This window comes from Lissotriton helveticus, chromosome 9 (assembly GCF_964261635.1).
Source record: "Lissotriton helveticus chromosome 9, aLisHel1.1, whole genome shotgun sequence".
NCBI classification, from domain to species: domain Eukaryota; kingdom Metazoa; phylum Chordata; class Amphibia; order Caudata; family Salamandridae; genus Lissotriton; species Lissotriton helveticus.
The window spans coordinates 433,758,573-433,780,283 of NC_136070.1; the positions used below are offsets into that span (position 1 = coordinate 433,758,573).

Consider the following 21,711-nt stretch of genomic DNA (forward strand, 5'->3'; position numbering starts at 1 on the left):
CCATATTGTGCAGAGATTGGCTTCATTCTACACTTGTTGGTAGTCATATTAACAGAGCAAAATCTTCAAGTTGTACCACCGTTTAATGGAGAGCATTCAATGGTAGGTGACTCAAAAACATTAGGCTAAGAGCGCATTGCTATCTACCCAGGGCCAGCTTTATGGCGGGGCGCCCAGTTCAGCTGCACCTGGCGCTGACTTTGGTGGGGGGGGGGCAGGGGGGGGGGGGCGCTGTGTTTAAAAATAACATGGGTTTAAAAGCCCAGTGAACTTCCCTGTGTGTGAGGAATCTTCAGGCAACTATGACAATGTCAAGATAACTGGTGATTAATGATTAATGTTCCAGCAGGTGAGAGATCAGAATTTTGTCTAGTGACATTATTGACTCGTCAAAAAGTAGCGCACTGGGTTAATGTGCCTGTTGCAAAGAACGTGTACCATACAGATCACACAACTCGGGGTGCGGTGAGTGAACTACAAGTAGCACTATAAACATTGAAATGTATGTCAGAGAGGGACTATTTATGGAGAAATGAGGGGGTGCCAAAAAGGACTGATTCACCCGGCCACCAGCGCTAAAGCCAGCCCCGGATTATCCACCTTTAGCAAGCACAGCCAACTGCCAGTTGATCTTATTGATTAGTTATTTTATTAACTTTGTCGACTCATTCATGTTTGTTTAATCTGCGAAATGTTTACAAGGCTGTGTACGGTGATCATCGTGTCCACATTGGCTGGCTCGAAGATTTCCTCTGTGTTTTCATGTTACCGCCCTTTGTCCTTCTATGCCGTCGCCAGGAGGCAGGTGTGAAGCAGGAAAGTGAAAGAGAAAGACAACCTTCAATCGACCGTAAAATCACAAGCGGAGCAGCTCTGAGCAGGAGAAATTTACTGCCTTCCTTCCGCCCCGTCTGGATTGCTACCATCGAACCAAGTCGATGTAGCGCATCGAGGAGAACCCCCCTGCTGTACCGCCGCTTGTCACTTGTCAGCGACATTTAAAGAGGCCGCTGACGAAGGGAGCTGCTGAAACGGCCACCTAACTCTGAAAGTGGGACTTTCCAAGCCCCTCCCGGCTGTGTACAGCCCCACGGACAATTACAGACAGGTAATGTGTTCATGTCCAGTGGGAATGAGGGGCCCGTGAGAGCTGTCGCATCAGGGCATTTATATTTATTGATATGTTTGCATCATTTTCATTAGTGTTGGAATTTGAAACAAATTACTCCAGGAATCAATACATTGGGGGTCAATGAGTGCTGGCAGCAGAAAGGATGTGGAGTCACGAGGGGCGGAGTCTGACAGTCATGTACTTAACATTATTTTTTTTAAATTAAAAACAAGTCTGCCACAATGACATTGGCAACAGAGACAAACGCGACAGCTCATCTATTGCTGGCTTAACTAATTGATCATAAAGAGGCTTCAATTCAAAATATCTTATGAGTTAAAGGCACCTGCTTCAGAGATATTTCTGCACCCAACAGTTTTTGGGAATAATAATGGTAATATAACTCTGGTTGTTAATATACTTGTTGGAGCGAGCTATGTTTTGTCTAATCACAGTTTTACCTCATAAATAGAATAGAGGATTCTTCAAAGAACACTGTAACATGCAGATCAATAGTATTTTATGTAGCTAGATAAGTGGGCTGCTGTTTATAAAAGAGATATTATTTAGTTACTTGTAATTCATAATTTGAAGTCCTAATATAGCTCATTGAACTATGAACATGAGCTGCATGCAAACTGCAGAGCATGGGTTTAGAACTTAGGGGCCAGATGTACGACCCTTACATTCGCTTTGCGACACACAAAATACAATTTACAACAGTGTCTCAGAGACTGTTAGCGATTCCTCATGGGATCGCAAAATGCCTGCCTCATTAATATTCATGAGACAGGTGCTATTTGCGACCCCTTTAGGAATGGCCAGCACTCACAGGGATGATGGCATGCTGGGGTTCGCAGACCATCCTGTCTGTGTCTGCGTTTTATAAAGTAGTTTTTTTTTTAAATACAGCCCGTTTTCCTTAAGGAAAATGGTGTGTATTTAAAAAAGAAAAATGAATTGTTCCAGTTTCATTGTTTAAGAGCAGGCAGTGGTCCACTGCCCTTCCCAATTGCGAGTGGCTTATCACCTACTTTAAGTAGGTGGTTAACTGCAAGTGTTTTGCGACTGTATATACAGTCCCAAAATAGTGGTACATTCCACTGTGACTCGCTATTAGGAAGGGAAGGAGGTTTAAGCTTAGCAAAAGGTTTATTTTGCCAAGTCAAAATGGGAGTTTAAAACTGCACACACAGGATGCAGGCTGAAATGGCAGATCTAAGGCATGTTTTCAAAAGACTACTTAAGTGGGTAGCTGTAGGAAATTGGGTAAATGGTTGAGGGGGCCCTGTAGAACAAAGTACCCTAATTTCTGGCTGCAGAGCGTTGCGAGATTCTGCGTCGAAGATGCGTTGGGCTGTGGTGGCTCAGACGGAGCTACGGGGCTGCGATGCGTGATTCTGCACCTTTGTCAAGGATGCCGTTAATGAGGGGACTTGCGATGCAGAGTCCTGCATCGAGGATGCGTCGTGCAGCAGCAGTTTTGAGGAGTTGCGGACTGCAAAGCGATGCCCTATGTTGTCATTGAGGGGCTTGTGATGCAAAGTCCGGTGTTGAAGATGTGAAGTGATTTCCTGCGTCAAGGATGCGACAGACAACAGCAGTTTGGAAGCTGGGCTGAGAGGAGATGCATCACGCTGTGTCGGTTCTCTCCACAGCTGGGCTGGCAGAGCACCTTGAGGCCCGATTCTAGGTTCAGGACTGGGGTGGCACCACTTGGGGGGTAGGGCTTATGGCAAGCAGAGTCCAAGTGGATTTCACTTTACTTTTGTGCCTGTTGGGACTGGACCCCTGTTGTTGCTGGAGCTTACCTGTGCTATTGAAATCTTGAGCGCCTTTTCCTCCCTGAAGCGCTACTTCTTGCCGGACCCGCTTCGCGGGTCCCGCTTCGCGGCGCTTGCTCTCTGTGGGCGCTGGGGAGTAGGAACCTTCAAAGACTGCTGTGGGCAAAATACAAAGCAGGGCTGCGAGCGTGTCAGTACTCGGACTCCGTTTCCCAGGAGTCCCTGTAGCTGACCTGACCCGAGTCACCTGGGCCGCTCTCCCTGTTTGCCACGCCCCCCTCAACACTGTTAAAACCACCGGACCTCGAACCTTCGTGGGATTTCACTTTACTTTTGTGCCTGCCTGTTGGGACTGGACCCCTGTTGTTGCTGGAGCTTACCTGCGCTATTGAAATCTTGAGCGCCTTTTCCTCCCTGAAGCGCTACTTCTTCCCGGACCTGCTTCGCGGGTCCCGCTTCGCGGCGCTTGCTCTCTGTGGGCGCTGGGGAGTAGGAACCTTCAAAGACTGCTGTGGGCGAAATACAAAGCAGGGCTGCGAGCGTGTCGGTACTCGGACTCCGTTTCCCAGGAGTCCCTGTAGCTGACCTGACCCGAGTCACCTGGGCCGCTCTCCCCGTTTGCCACGCCCCCCTTAACACTGTTAAAACCACCGGACCTCGAACCTTCGTGGGATTTCACTTTACTTTTGTGCCTGCCTGTTGGGACTGGACCCCTGTTGTTGCTGGAGCTTACCTGCGCTATTGAAATCTTGAGCGCCTTTTACTCCCTGAAGCGCTACTTCTTGCCGGACCCGCTTCGCGGGTCCCGCTTTGCGGCGCTTGCTCTCTGTGGGCGCTGGGGAGTAGGAACCTTCAAAGACTGCTGTGGGCAAAATACAAAGCAGGGCTGCGAGCGTGTCGGTACTCGGACTCCGTTTCCCAGGAGTCCCTGTAGCTGACCTGACCCGAGTCACCTGGGCCGCTCTCCCTGTTTGCCACGCCCCCCTCTACTACTCCCCTATAAACAGCACACGTCATCTCCGCTGCGCGGGAGCGTCCCGGGAGAAGCCCGGGACAAGGGCGGGACGTCTGTGGCCGTCAGGGGCCTAAGGAGGCCGGGCTGGGCCCGGTCCCTAATATCTATACTTTCCCTCTGTCGTACTCAGGTTAGTTGGTCTTTGGAGCACCCATTACCCTAAGATTCTCCACAGTTATGTCCAGCTCACTACCATCCTGTGTTGGGGTCTCGATCCATGGGCCTTTGGATAAATCTTTTGAGAAGGCTAACAAGGAAATAGACAAAGAACTTCTTTTAGCAGAGAAACGTGCTGACCGACGTCGATCCATCGAACATTTGAAACAAAAACCCCTGTCCCTCCCGTTTGATCGAACTACTACTCAAGACACGGGAAGTACTGGTAGGCTGGACAGAGATGCCGATCTGTTCTCTACTGATCATTTCCCTAGCATTTTTCGTGATCTTAATACATCTGTTATTAACTCTGGAATCAATAGTGATGTTAACTGTATCAGTCCACCTACTGTTTCTAATAGCCTTATAGACCTTAACACCCCAGTAGCCCCAACTACAGCCCTACAACTTCACTCTACTTTGTCTAATCACTCAACTGATAGTGTAGTTCCTACCAAGTTAATTCCGATACATAGAAAAAATGGCACTGGAATTAAGCCTATGAACCTACGTAGGGTTTTTCGTTCCCCGCCTAGGAAGAAGAGGAGAAAGGGTGGGGTTAAAAGAAAATGCCTTAACAATCTGAGCCCTCCACCCCCAGTAGTAACACCTAAAATTAAAATAACTCTCCCGTCCGTGAGGGTGGCTTCTCCAGGTTCCCATATCCATTCCATTTTACCTACCACTGAAGATTCATCACCTATGTCGAAAAAAGACTCCATAGAACTCTTTGAGCAAATCTTAAAATCCTATATGCTCCCACTTATGGAGAGAGTTAGGGTTTTGGGGGAAAAAATGGATAGCCTTCTAGCAATTGCTGATCCGAACAAAATCCCCCATATAATGAATTCTAAGGATCAGCTTCAAACGAAAGGCAATCCCACCACCACAACCCTTACCCCAAGTATACCACCCAAAATAAATGGAAATCCACCCGTCATAAACACTAACGCCACCCCATTATCAAACAAATCAACATTAGCACTCAAGCCAGCTAAAGAACAGCACGTGTTGGCTATGAAAAAACCGACTCCTACTATAAATAAGCAAACTATGCCCCCAGGGGTTGATAAAACAAAAACTACAACCCATAGAACATCCTTAATTCGTAATAATATAGTGGATCTACCCCCGGAATCATCAAACTTTGTGATCCTTTTAACTGGTGTTCCCCCGATCACAAATGGAATCCCTGAACAAAATGCAACCTTGAAAAATAAGGTTATCTTTTGGCTAAGAACAAATAAACCCCTCCCAGCTCACTTAAACGGTGATATTATTTCGGTAAGAAGGTGTCATTGGGTGGGCCTCCGTCCAAAAGATATAGAGGGCGACATAGTCATCGTTAATTTTAAAGATCACAGAGTGGTTTCACATATTAGTGATTGGTACCCTGGAAATAAGGAAGGAGGTGTTTCCACTCGCAATTTGAGCTATTTTTACCCAGAGGCCTTGCTTAGACCTCCTGTTTATTCCAGCTCTAGTGGATATACTCCCCTCCTGAACGTGCCAAATTATACATCCTTCTTCTCCCATCCCATTAATAACACCAACACTCCCTACCCCCTTCTTCCGCGTCGTTATCCTTTTAGTCACTTTCCCATAATAAGTAACCGTACTAATTCCACCCGGTACAATGAGCATTGGAATATTCCACTGCAAAATCTGTATGAACCATTGTCGGGGTTGGACTATAATGATTGACTTGTTTTTTCACTCGTAGTCCCTAAGGATAACTTAGATTGTACGGGTACTTCTTCTACCCCAGAAATGGTTCCCCATCATGGGATAACATCAATTGAGAAGTTAATACATTGTAGTAATGAGAAGCATGATCTCTCTGACGGGGCTTGGGGTAGGAAACAGGAAATAGATGTGGTGGTTCAGGATGTAGCGACTGTAGAAGTTGATGATAAGGTGAATGGCCATAACGGGGGGTCGCGAAATGGGGGCCGGAAATCTGAGTCAGTAGTTTATGGGGTGGTCGAAACTAACAATAGAAGGGACGATGTTACCCCAAAGGACAGAAATTTTAGGGGCACTATGGATGATGATATAGTAAAGGTTAGTATTACTGCCGGGGGGGGTTTAAGCGGTACCAAGTTTGGTACTTGGAACATAGCTGGGCTTGAGTCTCGAATGTGTAATACGGAATGGGTGGATTTCATAAAACAAGGTGATGTTTGGTCATTCCAGGAAACCTGGGCACTCTCATCGGTGTTCCTTGTTGGTTACTTAAATTTTAGCAAACCAGCAGTCAAAGGCCTTAGATGGCGCGCTATGGGAGGCCTGACTATTTGGGTTCGTCAATATGAGGGAGTAAGAGTAGAGGAGGTACTAATTGATAGTCCCGACATATTGATGGTTAGAATAAGAACTCTTAAAGGCCTTGATATTCTGTTGATTAATATTTATGTCAGGGGTACCCGGGGTGGAAGGATGGCTACAACCCTCCACATCTTGGATGACTTTTTGTCAGGTGCATATGTAAATGGGTTCACGGTTGTAATGGGGGATCTTAATTCCTGTTTTGAACCCCTGAGTGAAGGGGACGGCTTACTCACTGAGGCTGAGGATATGACTTGGGGGATTCCCCAGCTTGAGTTAGCCCCGATTAGGAAATGGACGCAATCTGCTACATTCATTAAAGGGTTTTGCCTGGATAAGGGCTTGCGAGCACTAAACGGTAGAGTGCGTTCGGATAGGACAGGTAGACATACCTTTAGCAACGGCAGACACAGTAGCCGTATAGATTACATTTTGGTTGATGTAAAGATGTGGGCCACAGTTGAAGATATGGTGGTCTCGAGTCGTCCGGAAAGTGATCATGATCCGTTGGTGATGGAACTAAGGGATCACAGTTTTCTGGGGCTAGAGAGCTGTAGGCTAAATGTCGTTCAGGATGAAGTTGTACTTAGTAACGACATGAGAAGGGTATGGTGGCCTAAAGTCTCTGTTAATGTTGAGGCACGTAAGGAGATTAGAACACTGGTATCAAACTCTCTGGAAGTAATTTCTAGTTGTGGGTCACAGGAGGATATTAATGTAATAATCACTAATATCCACACTAGTCTATTTGTAGAGCTGAAAAAGCTATTTGTAAAGACCATCTCCAAGCAGGGTAGGAGGGGGAAACAGAAAACTACATCCTGGTTTGATGAGGATTGCCGTCGAACCCAAGGGGATCTGTTTAATTCAATAAAACAAAAAAACCACAGTCAAATAAGGTCTTGAAGGAAGGCTTATAAAAATGCAAGGCACAAAGCTAAGTCCAACTGGGACGAGGAACGGTGGGCACAGTTAACCGAAGCATGTAGCTCCCGGAACATGTGTCAGTTCTGGCATTTACTAAAATGGGGCAAATCACAGGAAGATCGCCCAAGCCCTGCCTCGGTTGGTCAACTTCAGTGGGTTTGCTACTTTGAGGATCAATTTAGAAATGGTAGTAATACTCAGGATGACATGCCTCAACATTAACAGAGACTTTAGGCCACCATACCCTTCTCAGGATGACATATCATGTCTTATTCCGACTGCTCCTCTTAAATTCACGAGTAGTGAAGTTAAACATATCCTGCAATCTATCCCAAGGGGCAAGGCACCCGGCCCAGATTGCATCCCAGCTGACTTATTTTAAGAGGATCATATATATATAGCTCAATTGGCAAATGCTTTAGCCTCTGGTGCTCAGGTCCCCGAGTCTTGGTTTGGGGCAGAAATCCTGCCAATTTACAAGAAAGGCGATCGGTCGGCTCCTTCCAACTACCGGCCGATCAGCCTAATAGATGCGGTACAAAGAATCATAGCCCGCCTTGTTCTTGGTAGGATTCAAGACTGTATTGATGAGTTAAACATTCTTACATCACTCCAGGCTGGCTTTCGGTCACATGTGAGCACCCTAGATCAGGCTCTTCGGTTTATTCTCCTTTATTGGAAAACCGTCACCCTAGGCATAGGTAACCTTTACGCAGCCTTTGTGGACTTAAGGTCTGCATTTGACCTTGTACCAAGGGCTAAACTGTGGGACTGTTTAGTGAAGCTGGGTTTGCCGGCTCCTCTTATAAGCCTCCTGGTCAACCTACATGCTCATACATATGCCCAAGTACGTTGGGGCAAACCAGGGGAGGTAACAGATACATTTCCAGTCGCTAAAGGTGTAAGGCAAGGGTGCGTTTTAGCACCCACCCTGTTTTCTTTATATATAAACAGGGTTATTCAATACTTTGCAAATCATCCTACTGATGCCCCATCCCTGGCTGGAATGAAAATCCCATTGCTCATGTTCGCAGACGACACCCTTTTAATATCCAAGACCAGACAGGGCCTTCAACAGGCTTTGTCAAGGTTTGAACTGTTCTGCTGCGAGCATGAGCTTGAGGTAAATGTGTCAAAAACAAAATTTATGGTACTAAGAGGACACTCCCCGATTACAGCTAGGGTCACTATGGGAGGTACATCTTTGGAACAGACAAAACTGTTCACCTATCTCGGAGTTACGTTTAGTGAGACCCTTAGTTGGTCTCAACAGGTTAACCTATTGGCATTAAAGCATACGCAGATAGGAGGAGCCCTGCTCAAAGAACATAAAAGCTCCTTTTCCAGGCCCATGTCTCCTTTAATGAAAATCTATGGTATGAAAGTTCTACCATCTGTCTTGTATGGAGCGGAGCTTTGGGGCTATAGTAACCTTGACCCCTTGAAAGTTGCCCAAAATAAATTTCTTAGGACGGCCATTGGCCTTCCACAGTCATCCCCGCGGATCCCACTTTTGTACGATCTTGGGTGCCAGCCTGTGGAGGACCTGGCCAGATTTCGTCCACTATCTTTTTGGCGACGACTTTGGACCACGCCCGAACTTCAGTTTTATGCAAGAGCATGCTTAGAGGTTAGGGATCTTCCCGGCTCCGCCAACATTGGTTGGTTCAAAGCCTTAAGAACCACCCTGTGTGCCATGGGCCACGAGGAACTCTGGCTAAACCCTGACACAACAACTTTTCCCTCTAAGAAAGATCTAAAGCAGCAATATTGGGACTGGGTGGTGAACAATAGACACTCTGGACTGACAGATACTAACCTTACTGGTACATTTGTTGTTATGAAAGATGTCCCCAGTTTTGAAAATTATTGGGATGTTATAACTAAGCCCCTGGACCGCAAAGTATATCATCAGTTTAGGTGCGGGTTTTTGCCTTTAAGGGAGTATACTAAACAGTGGGGTAAGGGAGGCCCGGGGCATTGTCCTAGGTGCTTAGGACAGGATGAAAGTGTGAACCATTTTCTTTTTGCCTGCCCGTTGTACACTGCCCCTCGAGCAAAGTGGCTTAGCCCAGTTTGTAGAAACCTGGGAACACGCTCAGCTGCGAATGCTAGTCACCTGTCACCCTTAACTGTAACTGGAGTAGCGAAATTTTTAGGTTGGGCCTGGATCCTAAGAGCAAGACTTATCAACTCGGCCTAGGTTCCAGCGTATTCCACTGATCTGCCATTGACTATGTGTAAATGTGTTCCCGCTTAGTGTGCCTGGACTACTAAGGTTATTTGATCTATTGTAACTTTTAATGAATTTTCAATGAAGTTTTGTATAAATGATTTAATATGGTCTTTGACTGTTTTAATATTACCTTATTCTATTTTAGGCATTGTACATGGATTTTAGCTTTTGTAAATTGTGTTACATGTCTTTTATGATTTAATTATCGAATAAAGACTTCTTGAAATTGAGTCCAAGTGCTGGGTTCAAGGTGGTCAGAGCCCTTTCTGTCCCTGAGGCCCTGATCAGTATGCCAGTCAACTAGCACTTGGAGTCATTCTTGTTGTCATGGGTTCAAAATGCAGGTCAAGTCCAACTTGCCTAGTCAGCCGGGAAGCCGGCTGCAGGGCATAAGAGTAGCAGGGCAGCAGATTAGCAGTCCTAGCAGCAGAGCATCACAACAGTACTCATGAGTCTTCCACAGGCCCAGAGGTTTACTGACGAGTTGGGTCTGAGGGTCCAATATTTATACCTAGTGCCAGCTTTGAAGTAGGAGAAGGTTTTGGAGGTTTCCACCCCCAGAGGTGCTTGGAATTTCCTGCCTCCCTGCCCTGGCCCCAGCTTGTCTGAGGACACAAAAGACTAGTGTAAAATCCTTTGTAAGTGTGCTCAAGCAGAGGCTTTGCTCTGCGCATGTGTGCTAGGTGACAGCTCTGTCCCCTCATCAAGTCAAGATGGCCCATCCTGTTAACACCTATTCCCCCTTTGTCACACTGTCTGGGAGCAATACACAAAGGCCAACTGTCAGCTGCACCCAGACATGTGACCCAGGATAAAGGCTGCAGGCAGAAAATGGTTGGTATAACTACAACTTTATAAAAGTGGCATTTTCAAAATTCTGACTTAAAATCCGATGTTACTTTTGAAGAGGTTTTTAAATTACAATTCTTTAGACACTAAACTCAATATCCTTACCTGTTTCCAATTGAAAGTTATCACTTATTAAAGGTAATAAGGTAACCCAATGTTATTCTATGGGAGAGCAGCCCTTGCAGTAGTGAAAAATGAATGTAATCATTTTTCACTACCAGGACATGTAGAACTTAAAAGTACATGTTCAACCTTTTAATTCCACTGCACCCTGCCTAATGGGCTGTTTAGGGACTACCCTAGGGGTGACTTATATGTATTAAAACATACAAGCTCCAATGGCAGGCCTGAGGCATGTTTGAAAGCCTACTGATGTGTGTGGCACAATAAATGCTGCAGGCCCACTAGTATAATTTAATTTACAGGCCCCGATAGATGTAGTACCAGTTTAATAGGAACTTACAAGTACATTAAATGTGCCAATTGGGTATAAGCCAATTTCACCATGTTTCAAGGGGAGGGCACAAGCACATTAGCACTGGTTAGCAGTGGAAAACTGAATGGAGTCCTAAAGGCCAACATAAATTGATTCAGAAAATAGGATGGTTAAGGCACAATGTTTTGGGTGGTGACCCTGCAGAGAAGGCAAGTCCAACAGTGGCACAATAAGGGCTGCAGGCCTACTAGTAGCATTTAATTTACCATCCCTTGGTATATTGTATACCAATTTACTAGGGACTTACAAGTAAATTAAATATGCCTATGGAGTGAAAGCCAATTTTACCATGTTTAAAGGAGAGAGCACAAGCACTTTAGCACTGGCCAGCCGTGGTAAAGGGCACAGAGTCCCTAAAATATAACAAACGTGGGTTGAGCAAACAGGAGGGGCGAAGGCAAACAGTTTGGGGGTGACCCTGCAGAGAGGGATAATTCCAACAGGAGTGCACAGTATGGTTGATGTAGCAAAACATTCTGACGATCTGGCAGAGTGCACCTGGAAGTTTAGAGTTTTATCCAGAGTTTGTGTGATTGCAGTGATTTTTGGAGTGAAGTATTGGACAAAGTCCACTTGTAGTAAATTCAGTTTTTCTTCTCGGTAACCTCAGCTTTTTCACCTTTTTCACAACCCTATTTTTGCTGGCTTTAGGCCTTTTGCATTGCTGATCAGTAGGAAAAGCCTAAGCATCCCATCTAAAACATGTAGTTTACATTATAACTTACTATTTGGCTTAGTTAACTTCCTTTTCATCCAGTGTAAATGGAGCCTTCTGCACATCTATAGCATGGAAAGTTGAGTGTCATATGTAGGCAACAGTACGTATTTACAGGACCTACCTGAATAATAAGAATATATTTTCTACGTTGGCAATATCAGCTCTTCAGAGAAAATACTGGCTTCCTTCGACTCCTTCTGGATTGTTGCCATCAAACCATGCTGCTGTAACATATCAAGGAAAAACCCCTGCTGCACCGTGGAACAGTGGGAACTGGTTGTTTTATCATAGTGTCTGCATCGTTATGAGCTGTTGATGAGGAGAGCTGCTGAAACTACCACCTGGCTCTGAAACTGGGACTTTCCAAAGTCCTGCTGCCTGTGAACAGTGCCACAGACAATTACAGACAGGTATTCTTTCATGTGTACATGTACCATCAGTGAGAGTCATCTGGGAGAGGCGTCACTGTATAGTAGTTAGGGCGTGCAGCAGCATCATTAAACATTTTGATCGGGGTTAGTGCTGGCACTGGAAAAATTTACTCTGGGATCCATAAATTGGGGGTCAAGGCCTGGCAGCAAAAATGGAGTGGAGTCACGAAAGGCAGAGTTTGACAGTCAACGCATCCATTTTTTTTTTAAAAACCTGGCCAAAGAAATTGGCAACAAGGACAAATGTAACAGTAAATCTGTTCTGGCTTACTTAATTGATCACATGGAGGTTGCATTTCAAAAATATTTTATGAGGTTAAGGCCCCCAATGCACAGATCTTTGTGTGCACAGCAACATTTAATGGAGTAATCATGATGCGAACAAGATAACTCTGGCTTTAGTAGTGAATTGTGAGGATTTAGCAGAGTGCACCTGATAGTCTAGATTTTTATCTACAGCTTGTCTGACTGCAGTGGTTTGGGGAGAGAAGTGTTGGACAAAGTGCACTTGTATCAAATCCGCCTTTTCTTCATGGTCACCTGAGCTTTTTTTGCCTTTTTCTCCACCCTATTTGTGCTGACTTTAGGACTCAGTGCATTGTTACTCAATAGAAAATGCTTGTGCTTGCCGTCTAAAACAAGTGCTGTACAATTGAACTCACTATCTGGCATATTTAACTTCCCTATACATCCAATATAAATGGTGCATTAAGTGCACCTGAGGCACTGAAAGTTATGTTTCATATGTGGGCTGTCAGATGTATTTACACTAACTCCATATATGACAAACATGTATGTTCACCAGGAGCACTAATGTGCTCTCTCTGGACTGCAGTTTAAATGCACAAGAAAAATGCCTTTGCCATGTAGGAGTCACCCATAAAGTGTGCCTGGTAAGCCCAAGGCTATGCAGGTAATATATATAAATAGGCCACACTACATATTGGGGTTAACGTGCCCTCACAGTGAAATACAACCCAAAAGCAAATTTTCTCTGTAGACCTAGCTAGAACTTTCCCTAATAGAGCCAGGTAGAATAAAAATCTTTATTTTTCACTTCTACTTACGAGAGGGCTGGATAAATGCTTCACATTTTTTTCCTGCTTAGTTATTAGACAATGACTTGATGTCAAAATCAGATTTGTGAAAACATAAGCAGAAAAGCAACTTAGCAAATATTTACCATAGGCTGCCTGAGCCAGAACAGGCTTAAATACACTTCTACCACTCATCGGACCTCTAGAGATAGAATACACACCCTTGGCTTGCAGCGTTATTGGTCTAGTATTAGAGAACGATGGGTTGCCTGTGATCCCAATTAATGGCCAACAATTGCTAACTACTGACCACTTAGCAGGGATTCACTATGTAGGATTTGACATGCGGTGCCTTTCACTTGGTACAGGGATATGTTGGGGGGCTCATAGGTTCCCCTACACTCACAATAAAGGGACGGGGGAAGAGGGGCCCACTTTGGGCCCCCAATGTCCATCTCTGACAGCGTTTTCATGGCGGTTGAAACGGCATGGAAAGGCAGGTGGGGATGGATATCATAATCTGTCTGGCGGTGTTTACCAGGCTCCGCCACCATTCTGGGTATTGTGGGTGGTCCGTTTGGCAGTTAAATTCTATCCTGCTGTCGGGACTGTATCGGTCGGATTTTCCGCTATTGTAATAAGGCCCTAAGGGCCTGATGTGGAGGTTGGTGGATGGATTACCTAGTCACAATATCTCATCCACCTCATTACAAGTGCATTATATCCCATCACACTTGTAATAAGGTGGACAGGATATGCGTCATGTTTGTTTTAGAGTACTCATCTGCCAAACTCTAAGGGGCCGATTCCGATCCGGTAAAATGCGCTCCGAATCGTTGTACGGAGAGTTTTTTCCCCATACGAATCGTACCCGTAGACGTCCCGTACGTACGACGAAGTACGATCCGTACCAGGTGCCAAACTCCGTACGAGTCGTACAGGACTCCGTACGACTCAAATCTCCGTACGAGTCTCACTCGGAACCGGCTGTACGCGACATCACTACGGTTCGCGGCTGGTTTTTACGACCCAGCAAGTACGATTCGTGTCGGGTACGCGCCGTACGACCCTTTTCCTACGGGAGCCGAAAACAGTCGTAAACGCAGAGTTCGCGCCGAAAAAGGTACGGAACGCCCCCCCCCGGGTACGGCACGTACCCCCCATGATCGCAGGGGTACGCGCCGTACCCCTGTGATCATGCGGGGTACGTGCCGTACACCCAGCGTACATGGGGTACGCACCGTACCCCATGTACGGTGGGTGTACGACACGTACCCCATGTACGCTGGGTGTACGGCACGTACCCCGCATGATCACAGGGGTACGGCGCGTACCCCTGCGATCATGGGGGGTACGCGCCGTACGGTGTGTAGGTGATCGTGCGCTTTTCCGTACGAATCGACGTGTACCGTACGAATCGCGTCCGGGTCGGCCGATCGGGATCGTAATCGTCCGGTCGTACGGCGTCCGTACGAGTCGTACGGAAACGGCTCCGGATACGATTCGTACGGACGGGGATTTTACCGGATCGGAATCGACCCCCAGATCTCTAAAGCTCTAAGTCTGCACTAGTAATGTAATTTTAATGTACTTTATGTAATTTACTTAATGTAGTTAAATTTTATTTTGCATATATTGAATACAATTCAAATTATTGTACTGAAGATTAAATTAGAAAAAATCACACCTAAAGTAAAAAAAATATTTTGTACCTTTTAAAAGTTATTAAAAGTGATGTATAGAGTTAATAAAAAGTAATGTATTATGTTTTAATAAGCATGGGTGTAACATACATTTTTGTGAATTAAATTTGTTATTAAAATATTTTAATAACATTAAATTACATTTATATGTGTAACTAGTTTACATAATTTAAATTAATAAACCATTGCTTCTTATGAGGTTTTATTTTAAGTACCTACCTCCATTATTTTCTATGGGAGTCTTTTTTAGTACCAATTGTTCACCATGGATCTGGAGTACATTTTCGATGTTTTGGGTTCATTTCAGCTGTAGTAACTTTAGGAGTGCAGTTTGAGAACAGCAATGGACTTACTCTTTTGTGGGTTGGTGCATGTCTTTACTAGTGGTAGGTGGAACTTTCAGAGTTTCACTCTGCAGAATTACATGAAAACTCTGCGAGATTCCGAAGAGTTCCATGAGTTGGTGAAATTGGTACTTTTCACTGCATTAGCTGATTTTTAGTGCCGGAAGCTTGTTCAACGCTGCAAAATCAGTCCAATCGGCACCAGGTGACGCGCCAGATGACGCTGCATCTTTGCTGACGCTCAAGTTGAGTACTCGAGCAGCAGCTTTATCACCTCGAATGGTCAGGATCACCTGTGTTGAGAAAATTTCACAGGATGCTGTCCTAGTGTCCGAACATCATGTCAGCGAATGCCAATTCTTGCTCACACTCGTCAACTTACTATTGGCGAACCGCGCACAGTTGGCAGAGTTTTGCCAGAACTCCGCAGAGTGGGCAAAGCTCTTCAAACTCCACCAGTGGAGCAGAATTTATAGCCCACCTCTAGTCTATACCTAAACCCCTCCCTAACCCACACAACATCCCTCCAAGTCCTTACTCCTCAGTGTTTAAGTATGCCCCCTTTTACAGCCATTCCCCATGCCCCTTCCACATTTACTACTAAGTAGTAAACTTATATGTGTGAGGCTCTCCCATGAAAAAGACAGGAGACAGGGTGTAGGTGAAGATTTACACTCATAGGTTTGAGAATTGTATTTTGTAGTACCCTAGTAGTATACCTGTAGTTCTACCATAAATATAACAAACACATTGATTGTGAATCAGGCCCAAAGGCTTGAAAAATCCAACTATAGACACAGAGAGCCCAATTCACTAAATTAAATTTGGATGTGTAGATTTACTCAGGTGTAAATTTACTCTTGAATTTTGTAGTAACTTCAATATTTTTGGCTATTCACCCTTTCCACATGCTAAGTTTCTACAAAGTGTAGACTTACATTTCAGTGAGATAAAGTGAAACTATCTCATTTGCATATAAAAAGGTAGTTCTATCTTTAGACTCCCTCTTTTTTTTAAATTTTATAAATTGATTTTTTATTCAAACGGTTTGTTGTTGCTTATCTTACACTTTTAACAATGACTTAATAAATACACTACTGAAATAAATACACTGTAAAATGTTACATCTGATTTAAACTTGATTAAGTACCTTACAGTGAGGTATATATATATATAGACACCCCTCTTTTTTCTCATCTTGCGGAAGTGCCCCTCACCTGTGGAGAGTGCTGAGATTTCTTGCTTCCCCATAGCACCAGGCACACTCACCTATGAGATTGTCTTTAGATTCATATGAATGTTCATATCCAAGTCTATTATTTAGTGTGGTAATGATATGCATCATAGAAGACGAATGGAAGAAGGGAAAAATCAGTATAGCAAAGAGACTGTGCATACCAGAATCAGCCATTGTCCTGTATTGGATCATATAATGCAAAAAATGATGCCTCACTTCTACTGACAATATTTCACCCCCTCGTATCTACCTTTGGGTCAAAAAGAGTATTGCAGCATTGTATTTCTTGCAGCCCATGCCATGCAATCAATCATATGTCAATTCGACAGCCTCAAAATATCACATATGCCCAATATTACACTTACATTTTCCATTCATGTGGCACCACCTGAGCAACAGGTGATGGACCCAGATCTATGAGTGTGCAGGTACTACTAGTAACTTTTCACACTTAGGTGAGGCTGTCTGCCATTGGGCCAATTCGCATCAACTGTGAGTAGTCAATCGCTAACAAGCATAACACTTCACAGAATTGTTTAGAAAAATTAGTTATATATTGAGGTTAGTGGTTTGTAAGTAGGATTATACATAGTGTACGTTTGCAGAGATCTCTGGAATTTGGGGCGGAAATCTCCGCATATACAGAATAAGAGAGACATAGGCGATCAACCTTCATATCTAGGTTACTAAATGGCATTGGGTATTATGTGAGTAGTATTAGAAGTACTATTAAACTTAGGACAAAGTGCCGTTTGAACTTAGGCCCCAGCATTTTTCCATGTAAAGGGGCAAGTCGTGACCATTAAAACCGTAGCACTTTTAAACAAGAAGAAAAAATATAGCGCAAATCATCTTCAGGCCTCTAAGCGCTTTTAGAGAAAAAAGTGACCATCAGACTATCCTTATTAGCTTGCTCTGATGTCCATCAGGGAGTTTAATATTTCTTTGAAAAAGAAGAGTTACTGGACACTCTCCAGTTCAGATTTTACCTTAAAGAAGTGAGGGAGACAGCAGTGTTGGCTGTGTGGTCAGGAAATTAACTATCATTGGCGCAGCCACTGTAGAACCCCATGGGTGTGAAGTTAGAGGTTCTCACTGCGTTGCAAGCTCCGGTACCTCTTGGAGTAGAAACCTTAACAACCTGCTGCAAAGCTTTCAGTAAGGCTCTTGGAACCTGCCAGCATTACGGATGGCAGAGAAGACTGCAGTTTAAAAAACATCAATGAGCCTATACTGAATTATGCATGTATATGCTTTCTTCTGCTTTAGTTCTTTATGCACAGTGATTGACAGGCTAGCTTCAGGGCTGCTTTTTACTGGATGTGTACTCTGAGGTGGGCGGATCTAGAGATGGAAATGGTAAGACGGACCTAGGCAAGGGTTCATGCGGGTTAAGCTGTGAACCAACATACATCATTATGGATTGGGCCCATTGTCCACTCTGGGCAACTTGGGGGTATATTATCAAGGACGGCGATAATTGGCTTGATAATATGCCCTTGAGAATTCCAAAAGAAGCCCATTTTCACACCAGAACATTGGAATTCACAAGGGAATATTATCAAGCCCATTATCGCCGCTTTAGCAGCAGTTTACTGCCGCTAAACTGGCGATATTTTTTCACGCCGTTCTTGATAATATGCCCCTTGGTGCCTAGGACTCGCATGAGCACATTAGAAGCCTTTAGAACACCCCGAGCCTTGGTCCCTGCTGTGTTTTATTGGTGCCAGACAACTGCCTCCCCAGGACAACCCTCAACCCACCGCAGTTTTGAAATGTTTCAAAATTACTGGCCGGGTTGGACTGGGATCACAAACCAGCCCTGGCAATTACATCTGACCGACCAAAGGGGTTGGGGGGGGAGGGTTATGTGCTGGTGGGAACGATGCTGAGCTTTTGTTAGAAGCGGCCGCCAGCAACAAAAATGGCCCACACCGGTACAAAACCGGCCCCCACTCTTCCGGCCCTCCAGGGAAACGCCCGGTGCCCGCTATGGCCAGTCCGGCCCTATTTACTGCACCCCCTGTTAAGATTCAATAGTCTGAAGGCTTCGATGTAGAAAGTCTAAGTAAATGGTGAATTCTGTGGAATTATTTAATATTCTTTCCTGGTTGGAGGCACTTTGTTTTGTTGTTGTGAGCGTGGATGAAGGGCAAAAGAGGGAATCCATATGCAAAGGTGCTCTCACATGGAGTAAACGATTAACTGACCTCTGCCTCCTACCCACGGTCTCAAACCCTCCAGGAAGGACTGGATCATATGTTAAACATGAGAACATCAGGTCCTGCCCTGCTCAAGGCTTGGCAGATCCCACTGTGCTAGACACATTCATTTCAGCGGGGTAAAGTGGAACCATCTCATTTACATACAAAACAAGCGGTTCTGTCTTTTACATCCCCACTTTTCTATAAATGTTATATAAGGATTTAGGTCCCAATGGTTTGTTGTTGTTCATTATCTTACATTAGAAAAGTCTTACTAAATATACTGTTGAAATGACTACACTATGAAATGTTCCACCCAATTTAAACTTGGTGAAATACTTTACAGTGTGGCAAATGCATGTCCAGCGCCCTCATTATTCTTATCTCACTGAAGTGCCCCTCACCTATCGAGGGTGCTGAGATTTTTCTTTGTGCTTCAGGCCCCGGCACACATATGAGACTGTTTTAAGATTTCCATAAATGTTTATATGCAGGTGCGCTATTTATCGTGGTACTAATATGCACGAGGGAAGATAAAAGCAAAGACATTAAACCGGTCTCGCAAAGGGACAGTGCGGGCCTGAATCAGCCATTTTCTATGAGGTGGAACCAGTATTCATCATCAAACAGCTGAGTAAGAGCTCCCTGGTGTCTTTTCCAAAGCCATTGCCTGAAATTGACAGCCAACACCCTGATGTCGCTGCCTGCACATTTCCACTCATTAAACCACACATCAGCACTGTTCATTTCTTGATAAATATTCAGCATTTATTGCAGGCATATCATTTTGTAACTGGTACCTGGGTGTATGTTTCTGTTGTGGTAAGTGACTGATTTGTTGCATCGATTATTCAAACGCTTTAAACGCTAAGGGCCTTATTACGAGTCTGGCGGTCCATGGACTGCCAGGCTTGTGGGGGCGGGGCGGTGGCAGTCCTGCCACCACCGCACCAACAGCCTCACCGCCGTATTATAAGTTTGGTGGTTGGACTGCCATTTGACCGCTGCAACTGCCAAGTACCCACATTCCCTGGTGGTGGTGCGGCGGTCAGGGGCTCAGAATCTGATGGAGGTGCTGCTGTGGCACTGCCACGCATATTTTGAGTTTCCTGACCGCCAGCCTTACATGGTGGTCAGCACCACCATGTAAAACCTGGTGGTGGGGAAACAATGCCCCCCTGCACCATGCAGGTAGGTGCATGCAGGTGGGGACATGTTCTGCCCCCTCTGTGCAAGCACTCCTCCCAGTTCCAGCACAGCAAGGACTTTACAGTCCATGCCATGTTGGACTGCGCTGTGGCGGTCCTATGGTGGGGCAGTTTTAAAGACTCATTGAGCATTTTTAATGCATCGCTGCGGGATCGCCATGCTGCCCGCCCACCAGACAACAATTTCTATCGTAATCTGGTGGGCGGGCAGCATTCAGGTTTGGTGGTGCGGGAGCGGAGAAGTGATGAACGGCTCCTCTCCCACACGGCCAAACCCGTAATTAGGCCCTTAGGAAGATCCTTAAGGATCAAGCTCGAATTTCACAGCGGGACAAAAGAGCTTTGGGTCTAAAAACACTGAAAGCTGAACTTTTCAAACTTTTGCCCTCCTACAATAAAGAGGAATGATTTAAGAACTCCAGGTGGGTTCTAAGAGGTCTCGGAGGGCCCTCATACTTCACTTGTTCTTCTCATCATCCCCGGAAGTACTTAACATGCTTTGTATATGCAAGAGCATGTGTAAAAATTCAAAGGTTGTGGTATACTGTTCCTGTGTACGGTAGTCTCCTGGGTCCCCATAAGGTAAAGTGCATGTGTGTCTGCTTTTTTGCGCCTCGGTGGCATTTTGTTAGTACAGAAGGGACTGCAGAGTCCTGCAGGGCCCAATCTGTAATAAATCCTGTCAGCACAATCTCGAGGGGACATTTCTTCATTTGCATGGGGACCCCATTCAAATGCGGAAAATCTTTACCTCTTGCCTGTTTCATATTATAGACATGGGAGATGGGGCAGAGGAGTTATCGAGGGGGGTGCACTGACTGTGTGCCACCTCAGGGCGCCCCGCGAGGGCAGACTTTGGAAGCAGGGAAAGGGGGTCCTGTGGACCCCCAAACATCTCTCTACAGGCAAAAGTAGTGCCTCACCACACCCTCTTGTTGGTGGAGCTCTGTCCCACTTTAAAATACAGGCTGGGTCCTGCCTGCCCAGTGAAAGGCGCACCAGCTGTTTGAATCTTCCAGTCCACCTCTTTCTAATGGCCTAGCCGCAGGGCAGACATGAGTTCAAGTGAAACACAACTCGGCAGCCCTCCCATTGCATACTGGTCAATGTAGTCCATGTTTGCAAAGTTGCAGTTCCTCTATTGAAGCAAAGCTTGGTAACAGTTCATTGTTCCCAATAGTTACTTTTCTTTGCCCTAGATACTTGTGTTTCTCTGTTCATGAGTTCCTTGATGGAGCACATCAGGTGATGGGTGCTAAATTTGTTTTCAGAATAATATATAACAAGCATTGGCAAAGCCAAAAGATTCTGCCTGTTGGACCTACTGGTTGTGTCAATGGTTTTTAGCGATGCTGTGCAACATAGCTAAGGAAGTAATACAAAATAGAAAAGGTGCTTTGACGCAGCCTTTGCAGGCAAGACATTTTTTAGTTATGTTCACCATGCATGCACATGCCTACAAAATGTGCAGGTGTCTTTTCTCTTCTTATTTTCTTATCCAAGTTGGACTGGTAAAGGGAAAAAAAGGGTAGTGCAAAAGCGTTTTTTCAAAAAAGGTGGGTGGGGTGGCAATAAGGAGAGTGGGCATAGAAGCAACATGGAGGGTGTGGTTGGTGTGAAGCATCACACTGGGTAGAGAGGGAAGCCACACAGACCGACAGGAGAACACAACACAGGCGAAAGGTAGCAATGTGGAGTGCGAGGGAACACGCACATGGATGAAAGAGAGAGCAGGATGTGTGCAGGGGAAGAAGTGCACAGGTACAAGCACAACACAGATAGGGTGGGGGAGAAGCACACAAACAAGAGCAACATGGAGCGCAGTGGAGGGGCGAAGAGAAATACATGACGGAGACAGCTAGAAAACACATGCACTCATGGAGTGCTTAACCAAAAAAAAGAGTGCCTGGAAAGTAAGCATTGGAAG

The 21,711-nt window shown here is 45.2% G+C and overlaps 1 protein-coding gene across 2 annotated transcripts in view; it reads left to right on the forward strand.

Annotated features, from left to right (window-relative positions):
- The first annotated feature begins 467 nt into the window (after positions 1-467).
- EXOC3L4 (exocyst complex component 3 like 4) overlaps positions 468-21,711 on the forward strand; it is a 482,394-nt gene continuing 461,150 nt past the window's right edge. Inside the window, exon 1 of one of the 2 annotated variants that reach the window (XM_078660229.1) lies at positions 468-1,108. The gene's annotated coding sequence lies outside the window, so the exon portion shown is untranslated. The remainder of the gene's footprint in view (positions 1,109-21,711) is intronic. The other variant, XM_078660230.1, reaches the window with a different exon arrangement.